The sequence below is a fragment of the Stenella coeruleoalba genome, assembly GCF_951394435.1.
Source record: "Stenella coeruleoalba genome assembly, chromosome: 20".
Lineage (NCBI taxonomy): Eukaryota > Metazoa > Chordata > Mammalia > Artiodactyla > Delphinidae > Stenella > Stenella coeruleoalba.
In genome coordinates this window covers 22,641,916-22,657,744 of record NC_137166.1, presented here as the reverse complement: position 1 = coordinate 22,657,744, position 15,829 = coordinate 22,641,916, and the positions used below count along the sequence as shown (strand labels likewise).

At 38.7% G+C, this 15,829-nt stretch overlaps 1 protein-coding gene across 3 annotated transcripts in view; it reads right to left on the bottom strand.

The window, feature by feature from the left end:
* LOC307178519 (uncharacterized protein) overlaps positions 1-15,829 on the bottom strand; it is a 232,527-nt gene that overhangs the window by 14,486 nt on the left and 202,212 nt on the right. For 2 of the 3 annotated variants that reach the window (XR_013825203.1, XR_013825204.1), the window contains exon 7: positions 12,645-12,748. The exons of the other annotated variant lie outside the window; for it this stretch is intronic. The gene's annotated coding sequence lies outside the window, so the exon portion shown is untranslated. The remainder of the gene's footprint in view (positions 1-12,644; positions 12,749-15,829) is intronic. 3 annotated transcript variants of the gene reach the window in all.

The following is a 15,829-nucleotide window of genomic DNA, read 5'->3' as shown; positions in this document are numbered from 1 at the left end:
TTATGTCAGTATAATACTTAATTGAGAGAAATATGCAAATGATTGTTTCCTTGTAAGGCCACAGCTAAATAAACACAGCACTCTGCCAGTACCCATCTTATTATATGTCTATGCAGAAGTCTTGTGCAGATTGAGGTATTATAGGTGGTTCTTTTTACCTAGAAAGTTATTCCTAACATTTTCATGCTTAGATATCTGTATCAAAAATACTAGCAAGTTTGCAGTTTTTTTCAGTATTATCATGTAGTACTCTTCTTGGAGAAAATTAATATGACTGATTCCAATGGCCAACATATTCCATGTTGTGATCTGGCTTCTATAGAAGGTAACTGTGAGGACTAGATCAAGCTGCATTACCATCTTTCCTTGAGTATCAGTCCAACATGATTGATTTAAACTTGCAGAAATGAATGCATCATGTCTTTCTAGACTTTAAGAACGAGAAGACCTGTGAGATACTGAAAGGCTTTGAGAACTAAAACAAACCTTATTAAACTTCTAAGGATTGCTATGCCTAAACCATCACAGGCAGATACATGTTGCAAATTCTAGTGCCTGTCTTCTACTGCTTCTTTTCAAACACCATACAGTCCACCCAAACCATATTACTAACTCCTGAATATTTGTATTTCTCGGATTTCATCCTATGCATGTGCAATAGTCTTTAATTGATAATGTCTTTTCCTTTCTCTTCTTCTGGACATTGTACTTTTCCATATAATCTAAATACCCCGTCTTCTCTGAAGGCTTCCCTGATTCTCTCAGAGATCATTTGTGCCTTACTCTTTATGACTGGTTTAGCCGTTTACACTTATCTGTGATGTAAGTTATTATAATATGTTGCCATTAATTGGCTTTGCGATGCTATCCTCAACCCCTTCACACCCACTGCAAAACTGTGATTTCCTTACTAATCTGAACCTACTGTTATTTATCTTGTTATGGTCCATTGCCCCCAGTCCCATGGAAACCTAATAGGCATTGTTGGCAATTTAAAGTTTCTTTGTTTGACACCTTTATTGCTAAGTGTCTAAGATATATTTTTGATAAAGATTATAATAGGTATTGTTTTGGGGAGATATTCAGATATTCACTGGGCAATCTATTCAACAGGATTAAAGTGATTTTCTAAGTATGCAAAGGACTAAAGAAATATGCTCTGACCTTCAATATTTTAAATAGTCGTTGGCAGTTTAAAACAGCCCCAACCATAATATCCATATTACTCAGCCTTTCCCTCATCCTCAAATGATGTGTTCTGTGTGAATCTGATGAAGGTTAACTGAAAGAAAAGTAGAAATTATTTACTCTCTGATTAGAAAATATCTCTATTTATAACCTCATATAAAAACAAACCCCTCTGTTAATGTACATCATTATTTATTTTTCCTGCTTATATATAATGGGAATACCTAGTCCATTATTTTCAGGCTGAGATAGAAATACTAATTTCTGGAATGGAACTAATTTCTTGAACCCAGAAGAGACTCTGTCAACCGTGTGCCCTGGTGTATGCCTTCTCTCTGCCTTGGTTGCTTTCCCCGCACTTCTCCATCTGGGTAACTCCATCCTGTCTATCAGAGCATGGCAGCCATCACTCTTCTCTTATGTGCCTTCTCTGACTGCCCCAAATATTAAAATAAATGCTCCTAACCTATGCCCCAGTAGTACGCTCTTCACTCCTTGTTTCCATTCAACAAATATTTACTGAGAACCACATTTATGTTTGGAACTGAGGGTTCCCTGGTGGGTGGTGGCACCTATGATGTCTTTCCTGCCAGCATTCAGTCTGGTTTAAGGATTTCTCTCAAATAACACACTTCAGACGGTTTTAATTGTGTTTGTCTCTCCTGTTAGATTCTGCACTCTGCCCTGGAACGGAGGCTGCATCTTATATTGCATCCTGAGCACCTGAGCCCTGAGAAAGGAGGCACTCAGTAAATTTTTGACTGAATAGGTACCCAAAGAAGGTTGCATTTGTTTAATCTCATTCTCAATCCATTGACCAGTAAAGATTTAGTCAACTCCTCAATTCTCAGAGGTCCAGCTAGAGTTGGAAATATGTTTTATATCTTCTTGCAGTGCAGTATTCTGCATAAAATTGGAGCTCACTAAATGTTCTTTATTTAGTTGCAGGCCACTCTGAATTTGTCTGTATGCCACCATACATATGAATGAGTAGAATAACTGGTGAGGCTGTTAGGTAGCACTGTTTTTGAGTTCTGGGTATCTCCCTCTGAGTATTTAATCACTTCTCAGCCCTGATGATGTCAACTCTGTGACAGTAAGGCCTTCTGTTCAGTGTCAGGGTACAACTATTAACATGAACAGTATAGGTCAGTGAGCACATACATATCTGCAGGTTCCAGTAACTTGGTTCCTGTTGTTAATACAGCTTCCCATAATTTCTCTCTTGCTCCAGTAATAAATATCATCAAAAGCCATTCAATTAATATTTGGAAGATACTGAAGATGCCTTGAAATGTGTCCTTAATGGGCAAGAGTGACACTATGCTTGTTTTGGAAACCAGGGGGATGTCCATTTTAATGTTTATAATGAGAGCTCAGCAAGAAAGTAGTTGGACTGCTACTGGCACATATGACAAAAGCCTTCTGGAGGGAAAAAAGTCCCTTAAGGTTCACTAGTCCAGTTACTTCGAAGTGGACACCAAATGCTTGACACTAGAGACAAGAGGCAAATACAGTGAGAAATTGAAAGGAGACCTAAAAATCAATTCTTATTGAACTTAAAATGTAAAAGCTGATGCAGTTATAAGTACATGTTTTTTAATTTGCCAAGCAATTAAGGAATTATAATCATCTCTCATTTATACTCTCTCTTCAGAAGAGCACCTTAGAAAAATTTATATCTATTATTACAATCAGCAAAAAGAGTTTGCAGCTCCTAGTTGACCTATAAATGACTAATATTGTATGACCTAAAATGAGTAAAGGATGCATTCTTCTACCATCCTATATATGAAAAAATCTAACCTTAAACAGGGTTAATAGACACATGACTGGTAATATACTGTGGCAGACAATATTGTTTGGCAAACCCAACTCCCATTCTCTGACCCTTTTTCCCTGCTACCTCCACTTAAAAGGCTGGAAAAAGCTTATTATACACAGCCCCACCCTCTCTACAGCCAGAGAGGGGTGACATATTTCTCTAGGGTTATGATTAACAGTGGGTATTCTGGAAGCAAATTCATGAGTTTAAATCCCATCTCACCCACTCACTAGCTGTGTGACTTTGGGTAAAAGATGACTTCCCTCCTCCTCCTGTGGAATAGAGATAACCAGAGCATCTACCTCATCAGGTTACAGTGAGGTAGATATTTGAATGAGTTATTATGTAAGACATGCATAGAATAGTGCCTGGCATATAGTAAGTGCTATATGTGTATAAGCTATCATTATTACTTGTCGTGTTTTTTTTTTTTTTAATCTTGGCAAAGAAGGTAGAATTGGAAATCTGCTGTTTTTGGACAGCTTTTACTTTCCTAATAAAATCAAAAGTTGTAGCTGGCACTATACTGCCTCTCTAATGCCAGCCGCGAAACTGGAAATGACACCTGCAGCTGGAACAGATGGGATGGACATTATGAAAATATAAGCATTGGGGAAAAGCTCAAGAAAATTGGAGAGAAGCAAAATTTGAACCCAGACCAATAGCCACCTCCGTCCCTCTGGGTGTTTAAACTACTGTAATCAAGTTTTACATTAGCTGAAATCTAAAGCATTTTTCACTGATATGCGGGTGGAACTGATCCCATAGCTAAATCTTCTTACCACCAGAATTCTGTAAAATGTTCTCGGAGTGTCAAAAGGATCAAAGAGATGGAGCACATTTTATGAAGTGTTTCAAACATAGCCTCTGGAACACTTAGATCTTTTCAGGTCAAAAGAGCTTGTCCCACAGTTAGCATTACCTATTATCACACATATTCAGTGGCATTAATTGTCCAGATCTTACATGTGGAGTGAGCAACGTTATTTCTAAGCCGCTGAAGACCTTGGCAGTTTTACAGACAGACAGTCTTCACATGGCCTGTTTGCTACTAGCTGTGACATTTTTATTTTGCTGTGGAAATGTATGTCCTGATACCTGTGGCAGCCAGCCGCCCAGACGGCCCCCACTAATGTCTGCTGCCTGGTGCTCACACCTGTATAGTTCCTCCCACATTGCACCTGTGTTGGTCTGTGTGACCAATAGCACGCAGCAGCAGTGACTGTCACTTCGGATTAGGTTATAAAACACTGCAGGTTTTTTTTTTTTTTTTTTTTTTTTTTTTTGCGGTACGCGGGCCTCTCACTGTTGTGGCCTCTCCCATTGCGGAGCACAGGCTCCGGACGCGCAGGCTTAGAGGCCATGGCTCACGGGCCCAGCCGCTCCGCGGCATGTGGCATCTTCCCGGACCAGGGCACGAACCCGTGTCCCCTGCATCAGCAGGCGGACTCTCAACCACTGCGCCACCAGGGAAGCCCAACACTGCAGTTTTTGTCTAGGATGTTCTCTTGCTAGCCAGCTCCCTCAGATCCTCACTCTGGGCGAAGCAAGTTGCCATGTTGTGAGGACACTTAGGCTTCCTTTGGAGAGGTGGAGAGGCTCACTTGGCAAGGGACAAGAGTTTGATGGCCAAAAGGCAGCAAGGAACTGAGGCATGCCAACCATGTGGATGAGCTTGGCAGTTAATTGTTCAGCCTCGGTTAAACCCTGAGATGACTACAGTCAAGCCAAGCCAGCAAGCAGGTTAACTGCAACCTTGTGAGAGACTAGACCAGCACCGCTCGGTGAAGCCACTCCTAGGTTCTGACCCTCATACACTGTGTGAGGTAATAAATGTTGGTGGTTTTAAGCTACCAACTTCTAGGTTTTTGTTTGTTTTTAGCAATAGATAGCTAGTATTATACTAGAGTAAAAATTTAAGGCATCAGTCTGAAGTGGTATGTCATAAGAATGTGTTCAAGGTGGGTAATTCCCCAAGAATGTTCTGTGAAATCTAAGTAACAGTTTGCTCTTAAACAAAAAAAAAGCTATGTGTGTGTATGTACATACACCCACGTACATCTACATATGTGTGTATTCGTAAATATGCATGCATGTGTGTAATGGTAGTCCATGGACCTTAAATGTTCAGTATACTATGTGAGAAAAGAAAGGCCATGTAACTGGAGACAGATGGCATGACTCAATGAAGCTGCCATTATAACACAAGGAGAGGTTAAGAGTTTTTCCTTTCCTGACTTCAGAGTCCTTTATTTCCAGAAGAAGCCAATAAATCCTACTTCATAAGGATATTAGAAAGGACAATAACATGACAAATGTAAAATATCCAAGACATAAGTTGATACATGTCCAGCACCCTATAGATGTGTATCTCTTTGTTCTTTAAGAACAGACCTTGAAATACAACTTAATAAGGGTACGAAACTACTTTGCTCATATTTAAAAATTACACATGTCACTGTTTATCTTTTTAAAAATTATTGTATTTAAAAGATAACAATCATGTATTTTATATATTATGTAGCCATAGTATAAAGGCAATTTATTTTCATTCATATATATTGAGTGTTAGGGACTTACTCAAGTAAAACATAGTTGTGGTTTCATCTAACAGTGATGAATTACTGGAGTGAATTCATACAAACAGGGAAGTTGAAATTAAATTCATCACACCAAGGAAAACACTTCCTACCCATGTAAATTAGCGGCTTTTCCACTAAAATCAATTTGTTTTGGTAAATTATGCAGAAATCCTCAAAGGGCTTAAGTAAGTAATTTATTATACTCTTGGCTGTTTCATAATGTTAGGAAATAAAATGTATTCACACAATATTAGATGGTATAAGCTGAGAGTTTTAGTGACAATTTTTGTTTATTACACTTAATCTAACTTGACTGCACTGTCAGAACACCCACATTATATGGGACATATAATTTTTGTGCCAGTGCTTAGAAGATGCTGCAATAAAAAAGGAAAGAAAAATCTCTCTCTTTTTAGAGTGCCGATTATTTCCTGGAACATTTTATGGCAAAGGTCAGTAATTTAAATGAAAAATGCCTCGAATTCTGTAGTCCTAAGAGAGGAAATTGCCTTCCTAACCGGTATAAGAATACAGTTCTGCACAAGGCTATTGTAGAATTTTTCATGTAATTCAAAGAGAATGTGTTTGTTTAGCAGATGATTTTATGTTGGTGTATCACCAGATCTAGTATGCACCTGTAGTCGCACGGAACATCCAATAAATCTCTTTTAGCAGAAGGGTAGAAGTATTTGTAATCTTTAAAAATTCATGTCTTACTCTATATCCAATTGCTTAGGTTATCTGAGTCATTCTAATTCACGTATCTTTACTACCCTCTATCCTACTGTATGATATCAGTTTTAGAAACATCATTTCTTATCCAAACTGCTTGAAATAGGCACCAAACAGTCTTGTATTTCCCATCTAATTACCCCAAATCCCTTCCCCATAGGGTAGGCAAAAATGATACTACCAAACATGAAGTTGGTATGACACTCCACTGCTTGAGGTCATTTAATGGTTTCCTGTGATCACAGTAGGAATACTAACCTTATAGAATATCACATAAGACCTTTTACATCATTACATTAAGCTGTTTGCCTTGTCCTAATCCTTCCTCCAGGCCCTTCATCCTTATCGCATCAAATTCCTTGCCTATTCTAATATACATCATGAATTTTTCAAAGTACGTCATTAGCATAGCCCCATCCACTGAAGCGTGCTCGACCTTTTGCATGGTACCTCTCTTTTTAGATCACTAAAATTTAGAGGACTTTACCCTGCCTGGCTTAATATTTTTAAAGCACCTAAAATCATAATCATTTATTTGTTTTTCTGGTCTCTCTCCCTCGTACATAAGCTCCATGAAGTCTAACGCCATACTTGCTTGGTTTACCAGTAATTTTAGGTGTATGTATGCACACACACTTCAAGTAGTATAAATGCTTTTATACTAGCTGGGTGTTTTCTTGATACAGGCTTCTAATCTGCTTTGCTTTGTTCTCCACAGATCTTGGAACCTCCACAAACGGGTTTCTATGCTGTACTGCATCTGATTATTGGCTGTCTTGATCACAAAATTTAAAAACTGAAAATTCACTTAATTACTTTTTATTTATCTTTGGGAGAGATTATATATATATATCATATAATCATGGTTACATAATGAAAAAAATGATAAACATCTTGGAAGTTACCCTGGAACCATCCTAGCTTATTTTCAGATTAGGATCATTTGACCCATGTTATCTTGTGCTTTTGAAATAGATGGTAGCTAATCTATTTCTTTGTACGTTGGAAGTGTCAATTAGATTTAAAAATAAATGGCCACCTTTGAATGACCCAATGGTTTCACATAACATTGGCATCCATTCTCTATATAATCCTTATGATAATATTGACATTGAGTTTAGGCCAAGATTCCTCTCCTCTAATCTACTCCCCAAGATCAGGAATAGAAGGTAAATTCAACCCGTGACTCCAAACATCAGATATTGTGTTCATCAGACTCCATCAGGAAACCACAATCTGCATGTGGGTTTGACTTTACTCCACATATATGTTATTTAAAAAGTCAATGGAGGGCTTCCCTGGTGGCACAGTGGTTGGGGGTCCGCTTGCCGATGCAGGGGACACAGGTTCGTGCCCCGGTCCGGGAGGATCCCACATGGCGTGGAGCGGCTGGGCCCGTGAGCCATGGCCACTGAGCCTGTGCGTCCAGAGCCTGTGCTCCGCAATGGGAGAGGCCACTGCAGTGAGAGGCCCGCGTACCGCAAAAAAAAAAAAAAAAAAAAAAAAAAAAAGGCAACGGAATTTTCACAAGTAAAATTGAATCATGCTATAAGGGATTATTTTATTTTGAGTAATAAATTGGTACACCCTTATGCAATATAAGCATAAAATAAAATTATAAACAATATAAAATTATATTATGAATATAATTTTTGGATACAAAACCCATTGCAGCTTACTTAACAAGACTGAAAAGCTGATGTGACAGTGCTTCACATTCAAGGAGCCTGGATTCAACATCAAGCACAAGGATTTTGCTGTTTTTGTGGGGGTTTTGTTGTTGTTGATTTGTGTTTTGTGGTTGATTTTATTGAGTAGTGTTTATTGAGTAGTTAATAATTTTCTTCTTTGTCATGTCATTTGTTACTATAGTTACTTTAAGAAATGTTTAAGATCTAAATATTCTTTCTTTCAGAATTAGTACATCTGACATATAAAACATAATAAATTATGTCCTCAACATGTGTATACACACACACACACATATACACTTTGAATCTGATTACTCCATATAAAATTGCATTTTAAACATTTAAGGAAACATTAGTTTCCATTTTGAGGTTTCCTTTTAATCAATATTATTTTCAGGTTTCAAGCTTTGTAAAGTTCATTGAGAATAAGTAATGTGTCTGAAGTGTGATAAAAGCCCTAATATTATCCAAAAGACTATGCTATTAAGAGTAAAGTAGTTGCTCTATTTAAGTGCCACGGGAGGTTTTCTAAAACCCAAACCTATGGTTTTATTCCACACTTCTGGCTTTCTCAGCTTCTCTCATTAATCTTGCAGTAAATGATGCAAATACAGGAGTTGCAGGGTGCAACCAGTCTGCTTATTCTCTGTTTGTGGTCCCCAGTGGGTGTGAGGTTGTAGCAATTAAGGCAGTGTGTATGCTGTTTTGAGGCACCACAAAGATAGATTAATTAGGCTGCAAATGGTTTCAATGACATTGCCAAGAGAGCCTTTGATGGGCTTAGTCCAAGGTGATTGAGTCTGAAGTTATTGATGGATAGGTGATCTCAAAAGAAGGGAATTGACTGTAAGAAGTAAAGGGGAAGCATCTGGTGCCTGTTAAAATGAGCAAGCCATGGCTATCACAGCCAGCGACTACAAATGGATACAGTCTTTAAAAACACTATTTAATAAGACTAATGTAAGATGAAAGGAATATTAGTACCAAAGAACCTGAATTTCTAATTATAAACCTCACAGAGAAAACTCTAGTCCCAGATTAGAGTCATATGCAATCAAAGTCAAATATTTATAGAACAAAGAATACTAATCTTACCCAAACATTTTCTTAAAAAAGGAGGGTACAGTTATTACTCATATTTTTGATAGCTCGCTGATGAATTTTATCAAACATTTGAGAGGGAAAAGAGAGAGGATGAAGAACCTTCCAGTCACCAGATGTAGAAAAAGCATTTGAAAAAATTCAACACTCATTTATGGCAAAACTTTCAGACTCAAGAGAACAGAAGAGAGAAACTTAATCTAAACTTATAAAGGGAAACTGTGAATGTAGCCAACATCATAATTAACTGATTTTTGATCACTTTTTTTCTACTAGCAGGAGCAAGTATTGTCCAATAGGGTAAGCAGTAGCCACTTGTGGCTACTGAGTGTTTGGAATATGGCCAGTTCAAATCAAGATGTGCAGTTAGTGTAAAATACACAGTGGATCCCGATAACTTAGTTTAAAAAAGAATGTAAACTATTTCATTAATAATTGTATAGTTATTTAATATAGGAAAATTATATTTTAGATATATTTCATTGATTAAATTTGCTGTTTAATGTCATCTTTTTCTTCTTTCTGTTTCTTTTTCATGTGGCTACTGTAGAAATGAAAATTACATATATGACTCATTATTATTTGTCTCACATTTATCCATTGGACAGCACAGTTCCAAAGTTCCACTTGTCCATTTCATTTGATGCAGCTCTGAAATGAGGTCTGATCCAAAGGGATTCTCAGTATTAAAACTTTAAGATGTAGTTTATCTTGTGTGATTTCCCCTTTCCTTATATTGTAACTGGTTCAGGTTGGGACCTCCATTTATAATTGATTACAAAAGTCTATGGACAACTCTTTAAGTTGTAAAATTTCCTTCAAAATTACTTTAAGGCCAAAACTTTCTCTCCAGCGCCACCTCCTAGGAAGCTCGCTCTAGGATTATGTGTTCTCAAGAAGGTATTCTCTTTTTCCTCAAATTTCTTTTACATTTGTCTGCTTTTCTTCCAACTATTTCCTTTATCTGAAATATCCTTTCCCCTTTTGCCTTTGAAAATCCTGGTGTTGCTTCAAAACCCAACTTGACCCATCTGTGAGAACTGATCACTGATCACACCTGCTTCTGATCCTCCCCGTCCTATCCCCCAATCTTTTTTTTTTTTCTTCGCGGTACGCGGGCCTCTCACTGTTGTGGCCTTTCCCGTTGCGGAGCACAGACTCTGGACGCACAGTCCCAGCGGCCATGGCTCACGGGACCAGACGCTCCGCGGCATGTGGGATCTTCCCAGACCGGGCACAAACCCGCGTCCCTGCATCGGCAGGCGGACTCTCAACCACTGCGCCACCAGGGAAGCCCTTATCCCCCAATCTTAACCTGACCCTCTAGAACAGAACTTGTGTTCTCCTTACTTCCATGTAATAGTGAGATATCCTATATCTTATCCTACACTAATGAGCTGCATGACCTCTAGGACCATGGGACTTCCTGCTTGCCTCATTCTTAGCACCTAACCCAGTTTGCATACGGTGCTGTTCAAGACTTGTTTCCAGAATTTATTTCCATTTTTGTATGCATGTGTATGTACTTATTAACTTATAAGAGCAGTTTATGAAGATGTGATATATTCTTGGGTTTATTTAAAATGCCTCTTTGGAGCTGGAGTTGACTCATTAGCAATTCACCAGGGTACTAATTGCATGTGACAACATAGATGTATTGTGTCCTATTTTCTAAATCCCTGGGTAGAAATATAGAAGAGGCTTGCATCTAAAACAAACAGAGGATATATAGACATTTTCTCTCGTAACTACTGGTCTGAGCAGGTGGAGTAGAATTTTCCTACCTCAAAAAATATTTTTCTCATTTCTTTTAGAATCGGCCAGATGGGATTCTTCCCCTGCAGCTTGAAAGTTTTAGCTTTCATTTGACTTAAGAAGCCTCCCTTTAAGATAGCATTAGTGACTTCTACGTTAATTTTATTTGCTAAATATACCTTTTTGAGATCAGGTTTTGATAAGAAATAGGAGTTGCACATCTAAATGAAGAGATGGGGCCATGGAAGACAAAAGGAGCTGCTTCCCACGTTTGCCTAGTATCCGTCTTCCAGTTCTTAGTTACCCCAGCACCTGCATGTACCACATTCCTTACAATTCGCTCTATCCACAGCCCCTTTCTCAAAGGCCCCTTTCTGCACACAGTAGCCCTTCATTCAATTTCAGTAGTTACCTCCTGTAAGTGCAGAATATCCTCATGACTGGAAACCCAGCCAAGACAAAGTACAGAATCACTTGGGCCAACTATACTCCCATTTCAACCATCAACCATCCCAGCATTGATTTTACCATTATACACTGTAAAAGCTCAGAAAAGTTTGAGTTAACTGTTCTGATCTCTTCATGTTACCGATGGTGACACTCTCCCAGAAGAGTAAAATGTTTTCCCAATATTAACCCATACTTAGGCAGAGTTTTAATTATAAACAAGTTATTTGGCCACCCAACCCAGCCCTTTTTCCACCACACTATGATCTGGAAATTTCTTCCTTTTCACATTGTGGACAAAGTCAGGTGCCTTCAGTCATTTCATATCCTATCTCTTCTCTTTTTCCAGTCCATCTCTGACTTCATTATCACCTTTGCACACTGCAGTCACAGTTCAAAACTAGTCTTGGGCTGCAAGTGACCAGTATCAATGGAACTGCTTCCCTGTTCAGTGACAGGTGATGAGATGAGAGGTGGTGAGGCAGTTATAAGTATGAAATATATCAGTCACCAATGATCTTATCAAACTACAAGGAATGTTTGGGTGTATAGCCTCCCAGAATTTTAAAAATAACATATGATATCGCTTCATATTATCACAGTGTTGATAGTAAATTTAATATACATGGGGACCCTGCCGCATGTGTTATTTTGTAATCTGCAATAAATACTTGTTTACTTACTAAGAAATCATATATATATGAGCATATATATAACATGTTCTATAAATATATATGTATACTTACATGTATACATATATATGCACTCAAAAGAAGCCACGGAGGCCTTTCCTGCTGACCTTCTACTGAGTGACAGCAGTTGTTTGAAAATACATATATAGGAACTTCCCTGGTGGTGCAGTGGTTAAGAATCCGCCTGTCAATGCAGGGGACACGGGTTCGAGCCCTAGTCTGGGAAGATCCCACGTGCCACAGAGCAACTAAGCCCTGCACCACAACTACTGAGCCTGCGCTCTAGAGCCCGCGAGCCACATCTACTGAGCCCGTGTGCCACAACTGCTAAGCCCGTGTGCCTAGAGCCGGTGCTCCGCAACAAGAGAAGCCACTGCAATGAGAAGACTGTGCGCTGCAATGCAGAGTAGCCCCCACTCACCGCAACTAGAGAAAGCCTGCGTGCAGCAGCAAAGACCCAACCCAGCCAAAAAAAAAAAAAAAAATGTACATAGAAGAACTAAACTTTATATGCATTATAGTTCAGTTGATGTCATTCAGTAGAAGCTCAGCAGGAGTCCTCCCCTCCTAGTTCCTTTTGAGTGTCTGTTGGTTTGCAGTTTCTAACACTTACTCCTGGGAAGATACCAACTTTGTATACCTGATTTGGCCAGAAGAGTGAATTGCATGGTAGCATCCTGCCCACAAGATGGCAGTGGCAAGACAGTGTTTGATGAAAGAGGTAATTGGTTGCCCCTAGGTTTAAAAAAAAAAAAAAAAAAAGCTTGTTTGGTAATTCAATTTGTGTCTGTCTATCAGAAGAGGATAAGGGGATTTCAGAGGCAGGTGGCAAGGGGAAAAAGCATTAGTGGTACAATTTCTTTATAAGAAACAAAAAATAGAGCTGCTTTTCTGTATGTCACAAACCTACTCATCTTTTTCTCGAAGTGAAAAAATTTTCTCATAATTGCAGCACTATGTTTAATAGCTGTGCACCCCTTAGGGGAGTCATGTCCTTACAGGGCAAGCCCCCTCACCTTCTCTTCCCACATAAAAATATTTGAGAGTGGTATCCTTGTTTATGTTTTGTTTTTCACTTTACTAATGAGAATGCTTTAATTTTAGTTTAAAATTTTATACAATGTAGACATTACTTTGCTGTAAACCAATAAATATTTTCCATTCATTTACAGTAACAAGTCAGCTGTGATGACTATTTGGCCAATATCAAAATTCTCTTCTTTGAGTCATAAGATATGTCAAATTTTCAATAAATAGCTTGCCTTTGCCTATGTTTCAATCAAACAGACAACCACCTTCATTTTCCCTAAAGGGAATCTGAATACTTCTGCGCTCTGTCCTTAACTCTCCAAATTTGCTAACAGATTGTACTGCTATTAGCTGAAGTTATCAAAATATCTGTTAAATATATGATAGCACATGACACAGTGTAAAGTATTTTTTTTTTTTTTTTTTTTTTTTTTTGGTATGCGGGCCTCTCACTGTTGTGGCCTCTCCCATTGCAGAGCACAGGCTCCGGACGCGCAGGCTCAGCGGCCACGGCTCACGGGCCCAGCCGCTCCGCGGCATGTGGGATCTTCCCGGACCGGGGCACGAACCCGCGTCCCCTGCATCGGCAGGCAGACTCTCAACCACTGCGCCACCAGGGAAGCCCTGTAAAGTATTTTTTATAGAATGGGTATATGAATGAAAAGAGAAGTGATCGTTACTGTAAAGTGACCACCATAAATTAAGGATCAAATCAATGAGAAATAATTCAAAACTATTTTAAGTTCATAATGGATATAAGTAAAAAATTGTCTGCATTACTGAAGTGTAGAGCTTTATACAGATATGCTGTTGCCTCTCAAAAACATTCTGTTCTCAAGCTAGATGACTTTGTAAGAATAAAGTGTTATTTTGTTGCTTTTGTGTTTTCAGAAGACATTTTAGATTTCCTGTTTTGCGGAAAGGTGCCTTATTCCACTAATGTGCTCGCTTGCCTTCCTTCTTTCCTCCCTCCCTCCCTCCCTCCCTCCTTTCCTTCCTTCCTTCTTTCCCCTCTCCCTCCCTCCCTTTCTCTCTCTCTCTCTTTCTTCTTAAAAATGGATAAAACTTTTCTGTCCTGTGCTAGATGCTTGTGACACTGAGATGCGATACTGTAAAGACATTGTTGTTATTCATATCAACCTTATATTGTGCTTTTGTGGTAGAGAAATATGGGGAGATTGGTGGACCTTTGAGAAAGTAATATTTAAATTGAGACTTGAAGAATGACTGACCATTCAAAGGATGGGAGGATAAAATGGCGTGACTGTTCAGGCCTGTGGAGCAGCATGAGCAAAGTCTTTAAAACTATACGGAGCTTTGTTTTTTCCACAAAATGAAATGGTATTAGGTGTTTGGAGCCAAGAAGGAAGGAGAAAGAATATGAGTTGAGTTTGAAGAAACAGATCACATAAGATCATTGACCTTTAAAAGCAACAGAGGACACTGTTAGATTTTAGAAGGTATGCATATGCGTGCATATGTCTATGTGTATGTGTGTCTGTATACACACATATTATATAATTCCTTGAGCTCTTCCTTTGGAATCTAGAAGAACATTAAAAGCCAGTATAGCTCCATACATTGCCCGCAACCAAAATGAAAAATTAAGGATACCAAATAAATACAGTAAATAAATAAAAAGATTCTTAATAATAACGGAGGTGCCATAATTCCAAAGCACAATGGGTAGAAAACCCGTTATGCATCTCAATCATGGGAGTGTGAATTGATACAGCCACTATGGAGAACAGTATGGAGGTTCCTTAAAAAACTAAAGATAGAACTACCATATGACCCAGCAATCCCACTACTGGGCACATACCCTGAGAGAACCATAATTCAAAAAGAGACATGTACCACAATGTTAACTGCAGCTCTATTTACAGTAGCCAGGACATGGAAGCAACCTAAGTGTCCATCGACAGATGAATGGATAAAGAAGATGAGGCACATATATACAATGGAATATTACTCAGCCATAAAAAGAAATGAAATTGAATTATCTGTAGTGAGGTGGATGGACCTAGAGTCTGTCATACAGAGTGAAGTAAGTCAGAAAGAGTAAAACAAATACTGTATGCTAACACATATATGTGGAATCTTAAAAAAGAAAAATGGTTTTGAAGAGCCTAGGGGCAGGATAGGAATAAAGACGCAGACATAGAGAATGGACTTGAGGACACGGGGAGGGGGAAGTGTAAGCTGGGATGAAGTGAGAGAGTGGCATGGACATATATACACTACCAAATGTAAAACCGCTAGTGGGAAGCAGCTGCATAGCACAGGGAGATCAGCTTGGTGCTTTGCGACCACCTAGAGGGGTGGGATAGGGAGGGTGGCAGGGAGATGTAGAGGGAGGGGATATGGGGATATATATATACGCATAGCTGATTCACTTTGTTATAAAGCAGAAATTAACAATTACCATTGTAAAGCAATTGTACTCCAATAAATATGTTTAAAAAAAATTAAGCTAAGCTCTGTCCTAAGTGTGCAAATATAAGATATCGTAGAGCTAAGTCATTAGTAATGTTGTTCTCAGATGATTATAACTTGTAACTAAGGTTGAGAACCACTGATCCAAGGAAGATTCAAGTACCTTGATAACTGTGAGACTGTCCCCTTCCTTGAAATGAGTTCAGTGTGTGTCCTTGTGAAGTATTTACTTAAGCTCAGTAGTTAGAGGAACTGGCAAGCCTGCAGTTCAACTTGGTGGTAAGTTTGTAAAGGAGATATAGGTATGTGGTGACACAGATACCGTTGTGAGTGAGATGTAGCCCTGACTGT